The 15,516-nt window shown below is 41.7% G+C and overlaps 1 protein-coding gene across 1 annotated transcript in view; it reads left to right on the plus strand.

Annotated features, from left to right (window-relative positions):
- tecrb (trans-2,3-enoyl-CoA reductase b) overlaps positions 1-15,516 on the plus strand; it is a 63,049-nt gene that overhangs the window by 14,059 nt on the left and 33,474 nt on the right. The gene's annotated exons all lie outside the window — the stretch shown is intronic.

The raw sequence follows: 15,516 nt of genomic DNA on the forward strand, positions 1-15,516 counted from the left end.
CCTGATTGGGACCATTGCATTGGTACACCAGGTCATTCTTTATAATAAAATAATTCAGGCGTCCCTGACAAGCCTCCACCAGTTGTCCTTTCAATTCAATCGCCTGGGCTCGGGCATGGGCCAGGGTAGGGTCCTCAGCTTGGTCTCGGGGGAAGTCTGCTGTGAGGATGCCCATCTCCCAGTTGTCAAGGGGGTCTTTTGGTATCGTAGACGGCCCTGCTTGCTTAGATCTGGGGGGCGAAGACGGAGAGGCTTAATTTGTGTAACTCCCCCTTTTCTTTTGCACTTCCCCAAGGTGCAAATGCCTACCTCTGGCTTGGAATTTTGTTGGTGTTTCGGTTTCTTTGCCGAGTCACAGTTCGAGTTAGAGCTGTTTCCAGAGTACAGCTCACTGAATAGAGGTAAGTTCCTTCCGAGAATCAGGGGGTGTGGCAGCCCCTGTACTATGGCAGCTGTAATAACTACCGTCTGCCCTCTAAAACGGAGCCATAGGCGGGCTACCGGGTGTTCTCGTTGTTCCCCATGAATGCAGCTGATAGAGATCTCATGATGTTTTTCGACCTGGTGTGGTCGGACTACATCAGGGTGACCAAACAGAGAGCGCTCCTGGAATCAACGAGGGCTAGGAGGGGATGTCCATTTAATAGGATGGGTTCTACTGGAAGATTCGTATGTACTGTCCCCTTATGCCAGTTACGGGAGGAGTGGACGATTTTGCAGTCCATTTTTGTATCTTCAGCAAGACACTGATCGAACCTTGAATTTGGGGCGGACCCCCCCGGTAGGTTTCTGATGTCTTCCTCTCCTGTTGTGTACCTGCGCTGGTGGTGTCCTCGTCCCGCCCTGCAAGGTTGGCTGCGGTCAGGTGTTTCTCCAGGGTGGCCATGAAATCGTCCACTGTCTGTGGATCATGCTGGGCCACTGAATGTCGCAGCTCGGGAGGCAAGTGCTGCAGGTACACATCTAGGACAACTCGCTCGACTATTTGACCCAGAGACAGGGTATCTGGCTCGAGACATTTTTTGGCCAGATATATCAAGTCGTACATCTGAGAGCGGGGGGAGACCCTGGGGTCATAGCACCACTGATGGAGCCACGGGCGAGGATTTCTGCCTTCTGGGCCTCGCCACAAAGAAAGGGAGCCATGATGCTGGCCCATAGGTTGTGGTCCCATTGCAGGCCCTCCGCCTTCCACTCAAAGGCTCTCAAGTAAGCCTCCACATTGTCTTCAGGCGTCATCTTCTGTAGGACATGACTGGGCTGGACCTGAGCTGGTGCCGGTGATGCCGGCGTGGGTGAGGTGGGTGAAATATGAATTTTTTCTCCCATCTGTAAAGCAGTTACTTGGTTTGGGCAGAAGCTGACTCCTGGACAGTGGAGATCGGAGTCTGGAGGGTGCCCTGAGCTTGTCGCTGTAACTCGTTGGTTTCCCGTTGCACCGTTACAGAGGCAGTGAGAGCTTGGATTGCCTCTTCCATAGGGGTCAGGTGATCGGCCATGGTGACTACAAAACCAGGCAGCCCCACGTCGGGCGCCAAGTATGAAAGTGTTGGATGTAATAGGAAGCTGCCTGAGCACCGGCAGAGCGCTTGTTGTTTTCTGTGCGGTGTGCCGGTGTGTAGTCTGCCAATGTTCTGTTCTCTTGTAAAGGCAAAAATCCTTTCGTGGATCCGAGTAAATGTTTGTGTCGCCGGTGAGGGGAACATATTAGGTTCTACGATGAACCCCGTCTGCAGGAGCGTGGGGATCTTTAAACTGCAGCCTTGATTAGCCTCTGGTGTGATAGCTGCGGATTCCCACGCGCTGCGGAGTGGGGAGTGCAGTGGGAGGTGTGGTCCACTGTCACAGAGGGAATAAGACCCCTATCTTTAAGATGTTTTTTAAATGTGCTTTATAATTATTGTGGAGATCCTGAACATGAAACATAAATCCACAATAAATGATGAAAAACTAAAATCCATATTCCTTAAAGTGAGCGCTGCCCTTTTTAGTACAAGACACAGCCATGTTTTTCAGCCTGTTGTCCAGAATGCTTATTGGTTCTGTCCCTGCATCAAACCTAATGTGGCATTGGAATTTGTGCACTGCCAGTGAAAGCATTTTCTGTGAAGCAGGGAATCACAGGTTGACACCAGAGAAATCTGAAAATTTGGTGTGAAGTAGGTTAGAGCGCAAAACCCTTGATATTTGATGCCCTAGAAGTCTCGCACTGAAAAGCAGACTGTTTTTAGAATAGAACTTATCCCAGTAGTTTTAAGTTAGATTTTGCACCTCCATATCAGGAATATGTGGTCTAGGAGAGACAAAAGCAATATATCAAGGGCATGTGCAATATTCAGATTTGTTTGTGTAACATTAGAAAGGACTAAAAAGGCACTTAACAGTCTAACATATCTTAGTAGATTATATTTTAAAAAAATGCAAACGACTACTTTTTTAACAATTATTTTCTCATTTTCAGCTTCTGATGACTAAGTTTTTTTTCTAAAATCTGTTTTCAGTCTTTACTCTTTCAGTTTAGAGCTGTGTGTTGGTAAAGGTTTTTCAAAAGCTGCTTTCACATCCACTCTTCTGCCGTTACAATGGATTCAGTTAACTGTGAAAGTTTATTTGGCTTTTTTTTAAATCAGATTTAGTTTTTTATAGGCTTCCCTATCAAAATGTTTCATTGCAGTTGTCTGAAGTATTTTGCAGTACTGTCATTATATTCCTCAACCAGCCTCTTCTACAGTAACAGTCACAGCCCACTAGGTGACATCAGAGTGTTAAGTCTTGGTGCTAGTATTCCTGTACCCAATGGAGACAAGTTGTTTTGGTTTCAGTTGGATGCTTTTAATGCTTCTGACATCTGAAACCCTCCTGTGGGCTGCATGATTGCAACGCTGTAAATACTTCAACTTTGCACATAAATTATACGAAACAGCCTGCTAAGTCTGGGAAGCTGTGATCTGCACTTGAAGTTTTCCAACAGTTCCATGTGGAGACAAAGTGGTATAAAAGTCTTTTGGCTCTGTAAAAAAATTCAGCGTCACTTAGGATCTTTTCATTTTAATGTCATGTCCTGCTTCTGTAAGCTGTCAAACTTAATGGCTTTTAAGTATAATGGCATTAGTAATCAACAGGTTCATTTCTGCTGTAAGATCTTGGAGCCAGACTGATGACTGTCAGAAGTGGTGCTACTTGGAATATAGTCTTGTGCATTTTACAGAAACGCATTTAATTGCTTAAGTTGTACCCTTATCCAGGGCGACTTACTAACTATGTATATGAAATTTACTGTGGGTAAGTACAAGGACCACAAAAGAAAATAAGGTCAACATAACCTGGAAGTGAAATTCTATCTGAAATAGTAAAATATAAAACAGTGAATATATAAAGGAATAATGAAAACAGAATGATTAGGTGTATTCCCTGTTTATGGTAAATACTGTAAGGGGAATTAGCAAATCCTTTAGAGAACTTTAGAGAATGTTAGTGCACTATGGTGTGAGAGGGAGAAATGTATTTACAAGGTGAGTGATCACAGATGCTGTATGAACACCTGAAAAATAGTTAGAGATTGGACAGCTCTAACTCCTGTGGGTAGTTCTTTTCACCACTGAAGATGATGGTGTAGGATAAATGCTCTATGGCAGTGGTTATCAAGTGGTATGCAGAGCGCCCCCAGGTGGTGCACCAGATGACCCTGGAAATTTGTTGTGTGCACTGAAAAATTGGGAAATAAAAATTGAATAATTAAAAATTATGTAATTTTTAATCTGTAATTTACTTAATTGGTTTCAGAAAGCTTGAGACAGGTTTTTATATTTTCTATTTTAATAAAATTAGTTTGTGTCAAATACGCAGCCTACGTACTTAGCTACGTTGTTACAGTGGGTGCTTATACTTGAGTGTTCATACTCCTGTTGAGCTTTCAGAGACACAGCTTAGCATCGCATTCACCAACAGAACAAGTGATCTAAAATGAATACCTCGCAGAAATCAAGTATTATGTCATGGCTGAAAGGAATAGACGCCAAGAGTACTGACACTAGCTCCGATAGGTCACGCACACCCATTGAGAATGAGGAGGATTATACAGTACATCGGTCACTAGGATTACCATATTTGAACATCAAAAAAAGAGGATACCCTGAGAAACATTCCTATTGCCTTATCTGGGAAGGGGGTCGGGATGGAGAGGGTTTACAAAATATCCCATGTTATATGTTCATTAGTAAAGTAACTGTGATGATGTTTAACTGTGTGAAATGCAAAGACCTCTGCTGCAATAACAGCATCCACTGTTTTGCTGCCAGATTTTACAAAAGAATCTGTTAATTTGGTTGACGAACTCTCTCCACGAATTGCCTTTTTGTGTTTGTCTGAGTCAACATAAGCTTGCAACATGAGATTGCAAGTCAAGTAGTAGTAGTAATAATAATAATAATAATAATAATAATAATAATAATTCCTTACACTTATATAGCGCTTTTCTGGACACTCCACTCAAAGCGCTTTACAGGTAATGGGGACTCCCCTCCACCACCACCAATGTGCAGCATCCACCTGGATGATGCTACGGCAGCCATAGTGCGCCAGAACGCTCAGCACACCTTTATCAAGTACATCTTTATTTTTTAGTTCTACTGTGAATTTACACTTTTGCTTTGGCATTGTGTTTGAGGGTAGGAAAACGAGAAACAAAATAGGGAGCCTTTCGAGGGAATGCTTCTGCACTGTACAGAGTAAAGACTGATATTGACGGCTGATTTCGCTCTCTCATGACATAATCATACACGTACAGGACGAAAATGGAATGACAGCGTGGGTCGCGAATTGAACTAGAGATGTTAAGAAATTCTCTCTCTTTCTAACCATCTTTATAACTTTTGCTAATTATTCTTCATGGTGAAAATAATGGGACATTTCTGGATATTTCAAAATTCCCCTCGGATGGCGATATGAGGATCAAAATAGAGGGCATGGCTGGGAAAATCCAGATGTGTGGTAACCCTATCGTCTACCAACACTACTGTAGCTCTTCTTCTGAACCTGACACAGACAGCACTGCTAGTGTTAGTGTCGGAGAAATGGCTACAAGGCGGTACGATCCAAATTAACTAAGTGCTCAGTGCTATTTTTATTATATGCGAGTGTGTGCGCGTGCTCATGTTGGTCATTGAGATTTTCTGTGGTGAGAAGATGACTTATAGGAGGTACTTAGATGCTTTGGTTTGATCAGGGATGGTACTTGGTCCAAAAAGTTTCCACTGCTCTATGGAAGTAGAAGAACAAAGAGGGGGGGACAGAATGTCTAGAACAGAGAAGTAGAGAGGATGAGAGGGGGTTTAGAGGGAGATGAGAGAAGACGGGCAGGAGCTGTGTGGTTGAGACAATGCTAGGTGAGGACAAGGGTTTTGAATTGGATGTAGTCAAAGAATTGGATTGAGAAAAGAGAGAAAGAGAAAAGACAAGGTGAACATAGATGTTTGGATGAGCTGGAATGGATAGATGGTTATTGGAGAGAGGTCTGCCAAGCAGGAGTTACTGTTGTCTCAGCAGGACAGGACCAGGACTTGTATTAGAACTGCAAAATAGCTGGTAATGAGCAAACATGTCATGCAAATGTTGCTTGTGACAAAGCAGTAGGAATATGGCAGTGAAGAGGAAGGAGTCAAGAGACGCCAAAGTTCCTGGCATTGAAAAAGAGGAAGAAGGTGGTAGGTACAGGATTGAGAGGTCTGTGGAAGAAGAGGAGGTCAGACTTTAAGGTTATGTTAAAGATGGTTTGATTGTATCCAGAAGACAAACAGAAAAATGTGAAAGGGCATGTGTGTCAGTGAGAGGGAATATTGTATATTGTATATTTGTATATTGAAAATGATGTGATTTGCATTGTCGCAGAATTGTCCAGGACTGTCTTCATGGTCATTTGCTCTGTAATTGTGATATGCAAAAAAAAACTGTAACAAAATATACAATACAGTGTCTTTCCATGCAAAGAACTTAAAAATGTCAGTGGTAGTGAAACTGTTGTGTACACTGTACTATTGTGGTGCTTAGAGTACCTTTTCAATTAATCTTTTTTAATTTGTTACACATTATGCAGTATGATTTCAGTATGCTTCCAGTACACAGTCAGTATTTAATTTAAAGTGTGCTTCTAGTCTTCCTATAGGTTTTAACTTCATATTATATAGTCTGTAGAGGGTAGGGGTGGGGTGTAAATGGTGTCGGTAACTTGTTAATGTATTTTCTACTGCAGCAGCATCAGTGCTGTGGAGGGTAGAAGGCTGCCGTGAGGTGAACTGTTGAGTTTACAAGTCAGCAGAGATTAAAAGATCATGTTTCTGCGTTCCAGCTGGAGATCAAGTTCCTTGTGCTTGGACCAGTAGTGAAGTCCGAGTGTCCAAACCAATAGCCCACATGTTGTTCTGAGATGCACAAATGAAGCCTGGTTCATTCTGCAGCCAGATGAAAAAATAAACTGAACATGTGGCAGGGACATGGCTTTTCTTTATCGCCAAACGGTGCCTCTTGTCTTTAAAGGAAAGAACAATTATTTGCTGCTTTACAATTAGGATTGTAGTTTTGATATAATCCCTGGGTTTTTCAGATTATTTTCCCATTTCATACCTCTTATACTGTTGTTTATGCTTTTCATTTGTTTTTTATATCCTCCTTCAGAAAATGTTCCATCTGAGCTCTGGATACTTTCTATAAATCATTAAAGTTTTAAAAGGTGTACTTGTGATTTGGGAACAGTGTCCAAAGATGTTTTCTGCTGCTGTAACATTTATCGGCAGCTTTCTAGTTCAACTAGTGCTAGATATAACCAAAGTGTCGTGGCAGAGCAAGTGGAGGACTCTTAATTATCAAAAGGCAAAATAATGTGACTCTGTAAAGATATGAAGTTAAGACTTGGAGCTATGAAACTTGTTTCAAAATTTGCAACAGGTTCGGTGGGTTTCACTAAGAACTGGAACAGGACTAAACTTAGTTTAAATGTGTTCAAAATGTAAGTGTGGAACATTGAAGCTTAGTAACACTTAGGTGCTTTTCATTTGTCCCACCTTTCCATACATCTGTCAGGCCTTATTGTTTGGGGGTTTTATCAGTACGGATATTCAGTCCTGTTCTACACAGGAACAAAACCAGCACAGCATTCTGGTGTTACCAGACAACATTCTAGATTTGACTTTTCAGACATGCACAATGTGAGAGGTTTGTTTCCAGTACAATGAGCTTGTGAGCTCGGTGAAGTGCATTGTCTTGTCCCATCTATGGCCATTCTGTTTTTTATCAACAGTTTTCTTTTTGATGTTGGCTATCACATATTAATGGAGGGGGGGAGAGTTGGTGCACATTCTGAATAGCAGAAAAGCCATTGGTGATGATAATGTCAAATAAATTCAGATTTTCTTTTGGGTGCTTGAAGATTAATTTAATGTTAGAATTGTCTTTGTGAAAATGTTATATTTACATTTCCACATGTTCTCTAATGTCAGCTTGCTTAATAAAACAATTCAGTGATTTTTTTTTCAAAACACTGAGTTAAGTGTGCATTTTGGCTATGCTTGTCCCTTTTATAGCACTAGTAAAAGTGTGTTGCAAGATTTAAAGTATTGTACGGTCCACAGCTTGTTCAAATTGTTTGCTGTAGATCTAATAACTGGTTTTGAAAGCACTCGGCACAGAAACTCTATTTTCCTTGTAATATGTTGCTGCTTAAAGTAAATTTTGCAGTTTCATAATTCATCAGATACTGATGCTTGACCTTGAGATTCAACTGAGAACTAGGCCTTTTTTTTACCTTTGGTATCTAGTAGCTAATTGTTCCAAGGATCTCATCCAGATGTTTCTTGAAGGATGTCAGAATATTGGCATTGGTAACATGCCTGAGTAACTTGTTCCAGACACTCACAAACTCAACCTATGATCCATACAGTTGATCATACAATAAAATATATGTTGGCGTCTTTTGAATGTTTTTATGTAGGAATTTTCTCTAGAGTGCCTGAATCTTTGTGGCTTTGCAAGTTATCTTTCCTCATGTAGAGACGTTCCTAACAGACACTGTGAAACATAATCGACAGATAGTAGACTAAAAATAGAAACGTCAGTATGAAGTCATTTGGGAAGCCTGTATGTGCTGTGACAGGGAGTCTGGCATTGTGTGGAATTCAGCAGGAGAGTTGCCTCATCATTCTTCCATAAGAAAGTTAGTCAACCCATGCCTGGTTGATAGAGATGGAAGATACTATCTTGGACATAGTCAATCAATCAAGTTTTATTTATCAATGCACGGACAGTACAGCATACAGCGGTGTTGTTGGCAATGAAATGCTTTGTCCGAGAGCTCATTAAGAGGGATAGAAGAGTAGAAGGACAGGAATTTATAGGGATTAGATTAACATTAGGATACAATAATTTACACAATTGTAATTTACAATACAATTTACAGATTGTGCGAAAGTAGCACAAGGATAGGAGGTATTTAGTGCTCTTCGTATGTGTCCTGAGAGTGCAAGTGACAGGAGGGCGCTGGTGAACCCTGTCAGTTCAAGGAGGTTGCCTATTTTCCAGTGGCCATTTAGGTTATTGCAGGCGTCTGCTGTGGTTGGCTGTTTAGCAGTCTTATAGGCTGGGGGAAGAAGCTGTTATGAAACCTGGTGGTCTTGGTCTGTATACTTCGGTATCATTTTCCGGATGGTAGTAGAGAGAACAAGTTGTGGTTAGGGTGACTGGAGTCCCTGAGGATAGACCTGGCCTTCTACAGAGTAGATATCCTCGTTATTTGGTAGCGCGCAGCTGGTAGTGTTTTGTGCTAGTTTCACCACCCTCTGGAGTACAGTACATTGTGCTCTCTGGCAGAGCAGTTACCATACCGAGCAGTGATGTAGCCGGTTAGGATGTGGTGCACCTGAAAAAATTTGTTAGGATGTGTGACGGCATGCCGAACTTCTTTAGTCTGTGGAGAAAGAATAGGCGCTGCCGTGCTGTCTTGGCTATGAGGTTGGTGTGGTGGGTACAGGTTAGATTGTCTGTGATGTTGACACCTAGGAATTTGAAACTGTTGACTCTCTCCACTGCGGACCCGCTGATGTGAATGGGTGCGTGGTCTGTTCCTGTAGTCCACGATCAACTCCTTAGTTTTGCTGGTGTTCAGAGAGAGGCTGTTGTCCTGACACCATGCTGTCAGTGTCTACCTCCTCCCTGTACGTGGACTCATCACCATTTGTGATCAAGCCGATGATCATTGTATAGTCTGCAAACTTGATGATTGAGTTTGTTTTGTTCCTGGCGACACAGTCGTGGGTGAATAGGGAGTACAGGAGAGGGCTGAGTACACAGCCCTGCAAGGGGCCGATGTTCAGAGTCAGGGTGGAGGATGTATTTGTGCCTACTCTCTCCACCTGCAGTCGGCATATCAGAAAGTCCAGGATCCAATTGCAGAGAGGGGAGCTTAGTCCAAGGTCTTGGAGCTTGGTGATAAGCCTTGAGGGTACGATGGTGTTGAATGCTTAGCTGTAATCAACAAACAATATTCTCACATACAGTATGTTTCTTTCTTGTCTTGGTGTGAGAGGGTAGTGTGTAGAGCAGTGGCAATGGCGTCCTCAGTTGATCTGTTTTGTCGGTATGCAAATTGCATTGGGTCTAAGGTGTCAGGCAGTAAGGAGGTGATGTATCCTTTGATCAGCTGCTTGAAGCATTTCATGATGGATGTGAGTGCAATGCAGCGGAAGTCATTTAGGAAGTTGACTCTGGTTTTCTTGGGGATCGGGACGATGGTGGTTTTCTTGAAGCAAGAGGGCACTCTGAGTGAGGGAGAGATTAAATATGTATGTGAAGATGTCCACTAGTTGGTCTGCGCAGGCCTTCTGGACACGACCAGGGATAGCGTCGGGGCCAGGAGCCTTGCGTGGATTAGTCTTTTTAAAGACTTCGTACACATCAGCTCTGGAGACAGACAGTGGGTGTTCCCCCTGGTGAGTGTCCTGGTCGTCATGATAGTGTGATTCCAGTTTTACCCTGTAGTTATATTTGTTTTTTTTTCATAGCTTTTCTGAGATCGGATCTGGATTTTCTGTACATGTCCTTATCTCCAGAGTTTAAGGCAGGTGTTCTAGCTCTGAGTTTAGCTCTTACTTCGCCATTTACCCACAGTTTTTGATTTGGGTATGTGCGAACAGTAATCATGGGGACCACATCTTCTATGCATGATATAACTAGTAGCATAGTCTTCTTACAGATTAATGTCGTTCCCGGCAGTCAGTGGTGGCAAAGCAGTGACTTAGATTATTCTGACTGGTGCTGGTTGGTCCTTGTTGCAGACTACTCCTGCTTGAGTTTCTGCCTATAGGCAGGGAGTAGCAGGATGGAGGCGTGATCGGATTTGCCAAAAGGACGGGGGAGGGCTTTTTGCCATCCCGGAAGGGAGTGTAAACATTGTTCAACATGTTTGTTCCACGCGTCGGGCAGTTTATATGCTGATGCAGGTTTGGCACGATTTTCTTCAGGTTTGTGCTATTGAAGTCCCCCACTGTGATGAAGGCACCTTCAGGGTATGAGTTTTCATGTCTGCTTAGGTGTTCGTGTAGTTCCTCCAGAGGTCCTGTGGTGTTTGCCTGCGGTGGAATATACACCGCTGTGAGGACCACCAATGTAAATTCCCGCGGTAGATAGAACGGATGACATTTTATTGTCAGGTGTTCAAGGTGTGGAGAGCATGATGATGAAATAGTCTCCACAGCTGTACACCAGGAGTTATTAACCATGATGCACACCCCTCTGCCCCTGATCTTCCCCGAGTCTATTGTCCTGTCCTGACGATGAACAGAAAAACCTCTCGGGAGGATAGTAGTGTCCTGAATAGCTGAGTCAAACCAGTTTCGGTAAACACTAGCACATGGCAGTTTTTAATGTCCTTTTGGAAAGCAAGCCTTGCTCTCAGCTTGTCCAACTTGTTGTCAAGTGATTGAACATTAGCGAACAGTATGCTCAGAAGTGGAGGGTGATTGCTGCATTGTCTAACCAAGACACCTGCCTGCTTACCTCTCTTCCTGCGCCGTTGCCGCTTTCCTCCAGGAAAAGGTACAGATAAGACTCCATGATCTGTGGGTGGGGGCATTGTCATCCTGGAAAACACCTCTCTCGGCAGGAAAGAAATGCTGCAACATGGGATGAAGATTGTTCAGAACAACTGAGTAGCAATTAGCATGAAGGATTGAGGGAATGAACCCATACCAGGCCAGAAAAAAATTATACTGAAATCAAGGATGTGGAGCACTGTGTCCCTCATTTACCAAGGACTATCCATTTCCTTTGTGTCCACTACTTCTATGTATGTGCACTGAAAAAATTGTGAACAATGACTGTACTTGCACAAACAAAATTGAGATGTTGTGACCTACAGTATAATAAGTAAATTAAAGCTCTGCTTATATATTATTTATATAATTAATTATTATATTATCTTTTGTATGTATCTTTATGTATATTATATTTTCTTAAAGGCTTCTCGGAAATCCTGCTCTAACTATAAGCCTGGAAATGCATTTTTGAAATTCATTACATCTTGTAGAGGATAAATAATATATTCTAATCTATTCCTTTTTTCCATAGCTGACCAGAAGCAAATATTGAGAATATAGTTTGGGTAGAATCAAGATGATTAAAGTCCCTAAGCCTCTGTATGACATACTGTACGTGGTTCTTCATTTTATGTTTATACAGGTCAAGGTATCTTAAATCTAAGAAGGCCAGATGGAGTCAAATTTTCATTCAGGTTTTGCCCCACATTAATGCTATTAATAGTTTGTTTCTCTTTTATTCTGAGGCACAAAGAGGAGTACATTTCTAGTCATTGTCTGTCAACAATACAAATACATTTTTCCCTCTTCCTCATGTTTCCCTTACAGTTCAGGTATTTATTTTTCTTTCGCTTTTTTATTACATTTATATTTCTCACAGACAGAGCAGAACTCTGAAAAAAGGCAATTTTCAGCAGCTCTCTACAGTAGATATTCCTCTTCTAGAGTAACGGATAAATACAGGTGAGGAATAAAAATAGCACTTAGTCTCCCTATAACCAACCAGGAGACGCAATTAAAATTGACAAGATACTAGACATACGGTAAATGTATACTGTGTACTTCAACTGTACATATCTCTTTTTGCATAACATACAAATTCATGACTAAGGCTTGTAAACCTCCTATTATGGAATGTCAAGTTTGATCATTCAATTGGTATGTTTGGAGGCTGTACTAAATCATTTCTGGACTTAATCTAGGTATTCAAAGTCAGCAGTTTATAACATGGCAAGAAGTTACAGCCAAATGCAGTCTGTCAGTGACACACTTCACTCTGGTAGACCAAAGTAATGACACCTAGACAAGACTGAAACATCATCATACAGTTTAGCAGTGCAGATTAAAAGGGGAACTGCAGTCGCAAATCTGGGTTATTAAATCTTGGTAACAAAATAAATTCATTGACAATATAGTGAGCTTTATGAACTTTTGTGAAAGTACTGTAAGTCACCATGTTGTCACGAACCCCTGGTCTCACCACAGATGAGAGTGCGAGTTCAGTTAGACTTGACAGCAGTGGATCAATTCCTCTTTAGTGCCAAGTCAAGTTTTTGGGTAGACCAGCCTAATGTAGGCCAGGGAGTTTTGTGCAGTAAATGATTGTTCATTTTTTGTGTACAACAGATTAGTCAACCGGAAGGTGCTAGTGTGTCATCTAGGGAGGGAATTGGACAATTTCAGTGTGTGTGACCTCACTTGCTGCCCTTTCTGTGGGCTTATCCTCACCAGACAACACGCATCTAACACACATCCTTGTATTGCTCATGAAACAATGGCTTTCTTGAGCAATGAGAATGTGATGCTGTGGGTGATCTACCCTTCAGACTTGAAGGCATTGGCATAACATTTGGCATCTAGGGCTCATAGACAAGTGAATAGACAACAGCTTGTCTCTGCTCTACTAGAAGAATGCGACAGGACCCCAAGATAGTATTAGCAATGTACTATGAAGAATGTGGTGCCAAACTACAGGTGTATTTGTTCGATTGTTGGCATACATGCTACTCGCCTTTGAATTTCACAGCAGACCCTCTCTTGATCAACCTTGTTAATTAAAAACATTAATTCTCACAGTTTGCCTATATATTTTCTGTTCAATAAAATGTCAGTGCATGTGCTACAAACATGATTATCTTTTTTTCTGATAACTGTCTGCATTTGTTTTAGTTGTAATTGTTCAGTTTTTTTGATGCTCAGGATAATTATCTATGGCTATTCCAGGACACTGCTTATGTAGCTGTATCTCAGACACAACGGAAAACATATCTTATTTGTGAAATAAACTCCATGTTAAACCTTATTCTATGGGAGTTTAAGTTTTACATTTTTGGAAAAAAGGTATTTCTGCATGTACTGTACATAGACAATAATTGTAGTTTAATTTTTTGTAAGGTGGCACATCACAGTTTTCCCTCACTTATTTAATAAAATTGTGATGTCTTCCTCAGCTGGTAATTTAACTTTATGAACCCCTTTTCACAATGAGGAAGCTATGTGTATACCATTGTGTATACCATTACCATTACCATTGTGTCTACCATACACCATTGTGTATACTATTACCATACCATACCGTTACCATTACCATATTTTCTTGTTATACCCCCAGCACTTGGGTTTGGATGTTTCATTCCAGTTAAAGAGGAATTTAGAAAACAGTGTAACTGAAGAATACTGCTCAGATGCTTGGATTAACTGGAGTATTCATTTATTGCTTTCATAAAATGAGGAAGAAAAGGAGTTGCTCCTCTGATTGTCAAAATCCATTTTTTCACTTAATTGTGATGGAGTTATAAACAGTTTATTTTGTTTCTCTTTGGACACTTTAAGCAAACTGTAAGTAAAACTCTGGCCTTTAATATGCATTGCCAGTTTCAAGGGTTTCTATAGATGTTTGGCAAACCACATTGCATGCAGGCTGATACATCGATCTGAGCTAGTATAACTTAAATCTCTGAATGCTTTCAACTTGCTTTAAGAAGAAGAGTGATGGAGAAAAACATGCAGCAGACTGTGTCTCTGCACAGTGAAAAGGCGCTCTTACCTGTGCGTGTGATGGGGCAGGGTGTCCTGCGGGCTCTGGCGTCTCGTTGCGTTCTGGGGGGCCAGGCTACTGGCGCTGGGGAGAGGTGTTTTCCCAAGGAGCCCGAGCCGCGGGTGGTGCTGCTATTAATACTCCTGCCTCAGCTGCTGCCTACTGAAATGCGTGCAGAGGGAGCTAGCAATATTCCAGAATTACACAGCGCTGGGAAAGGCACTAGCTACCCTTCCTACTGTCTTGAGCTCATAAATCGTTCATGCTGGCCCCAATTACTGAGTGATGGAGGGAGTGCATGGCAGGTCTTTTCCTTTATAGCCAAGCCCTGTTTTTTCTTAAATGTTCTAGAAATTAGAGTTTACTGTGTAAGTTCAGGATATGTTCCAGAAGCACCGTGCAGCAGAGAGTCTCTCTCGGACAAATGGGAATATGCTTGGATACAGAGGGGAGGGCTTTCAGTGGCCCTGCATGGCAAATCAATCCCATCATGTTTCTTAATTAAATGAAGAGACCAAAGTCATTTTTTCTCTCTCTTATGTGACCTTATAAAGCCATCTGTGTTTATTTACACCTGCTTTGTTTCAATAGTGAGTTACTTACAACACAAATGGCAGTGATCTCAATGTCCAATTCCCATAGATGGAGAGTCAGATTGTCCTCTGCTGGTCAGTCTACTTCTATTGCAATAAAAGAACCTTCATGGCAGAGTCTGCCACCTGCTCTTAAAGAGGCACAAAAAATATTTTATAGTGTTTCTATTGTACGGGAGCTGCAGACATCTTTACTATGTACACTGTGAAGCCACTTTCAGAGACTATTTTGCATGGAATGTTAGAAATAACAAATCATTATATACTGGAAATGTTCTGAATGACAGGCCAGCTTATAATTAACATTTTGTGAACATTTGTGTCCTGTGCTTTTTGTGATGAAATAACCAAAAACTATACTTGTGGACTTCTGTAATGGAATTAATTAGAAGAAAAAGGGAGCACAGACCCCCCTGGGCCTTGCAGTGAAGCTCTCTTTTTGTTGGTTGTTTGTGTAAAGTGGAGACCTACTTATTAATCAGCTCTAAAAATCTTCGGCATTATCACCTGACACTACAGGGATGCAAAGAACCAAGGACTAAATAAATATGCGGACAATTAATTCAAACCTCAACCTGAGTTCCACTGTGGCCTAAAAAGAGAGTTACGAATATGGGAAGAGGAGTTTCAGGGCAGGAGATAGGAGGAGGGGTCAGTTAGTTGGAGCGAAACTGGCGTTTATATATAGCTGTATGTCTGTGCTGTCCGTTTTGCTGTCCTATCAGGTTACATCTTCACAGAGAGTATCATTCAGCCAGCAAGAAAAAGAGTAATGTGTCCTCCTTTTCCTCTCTCTTCTCTTTCAGTC

Source organism: Atractosteus spatula, chromosome 14, assembly GCF_055471065.1.
Source record: "Atractosteus spatula isolate fAtrSpa1 chromosome 14, fAtrSpa1.hap1, whole genome shotgun sequence".
Lineage (NCBI taxonomy): Eukaryota > Metazoa > Chordata > Actinopteri > Semionotiformes > Lepisosteidae > Atractosteus > Atractosteus spatula.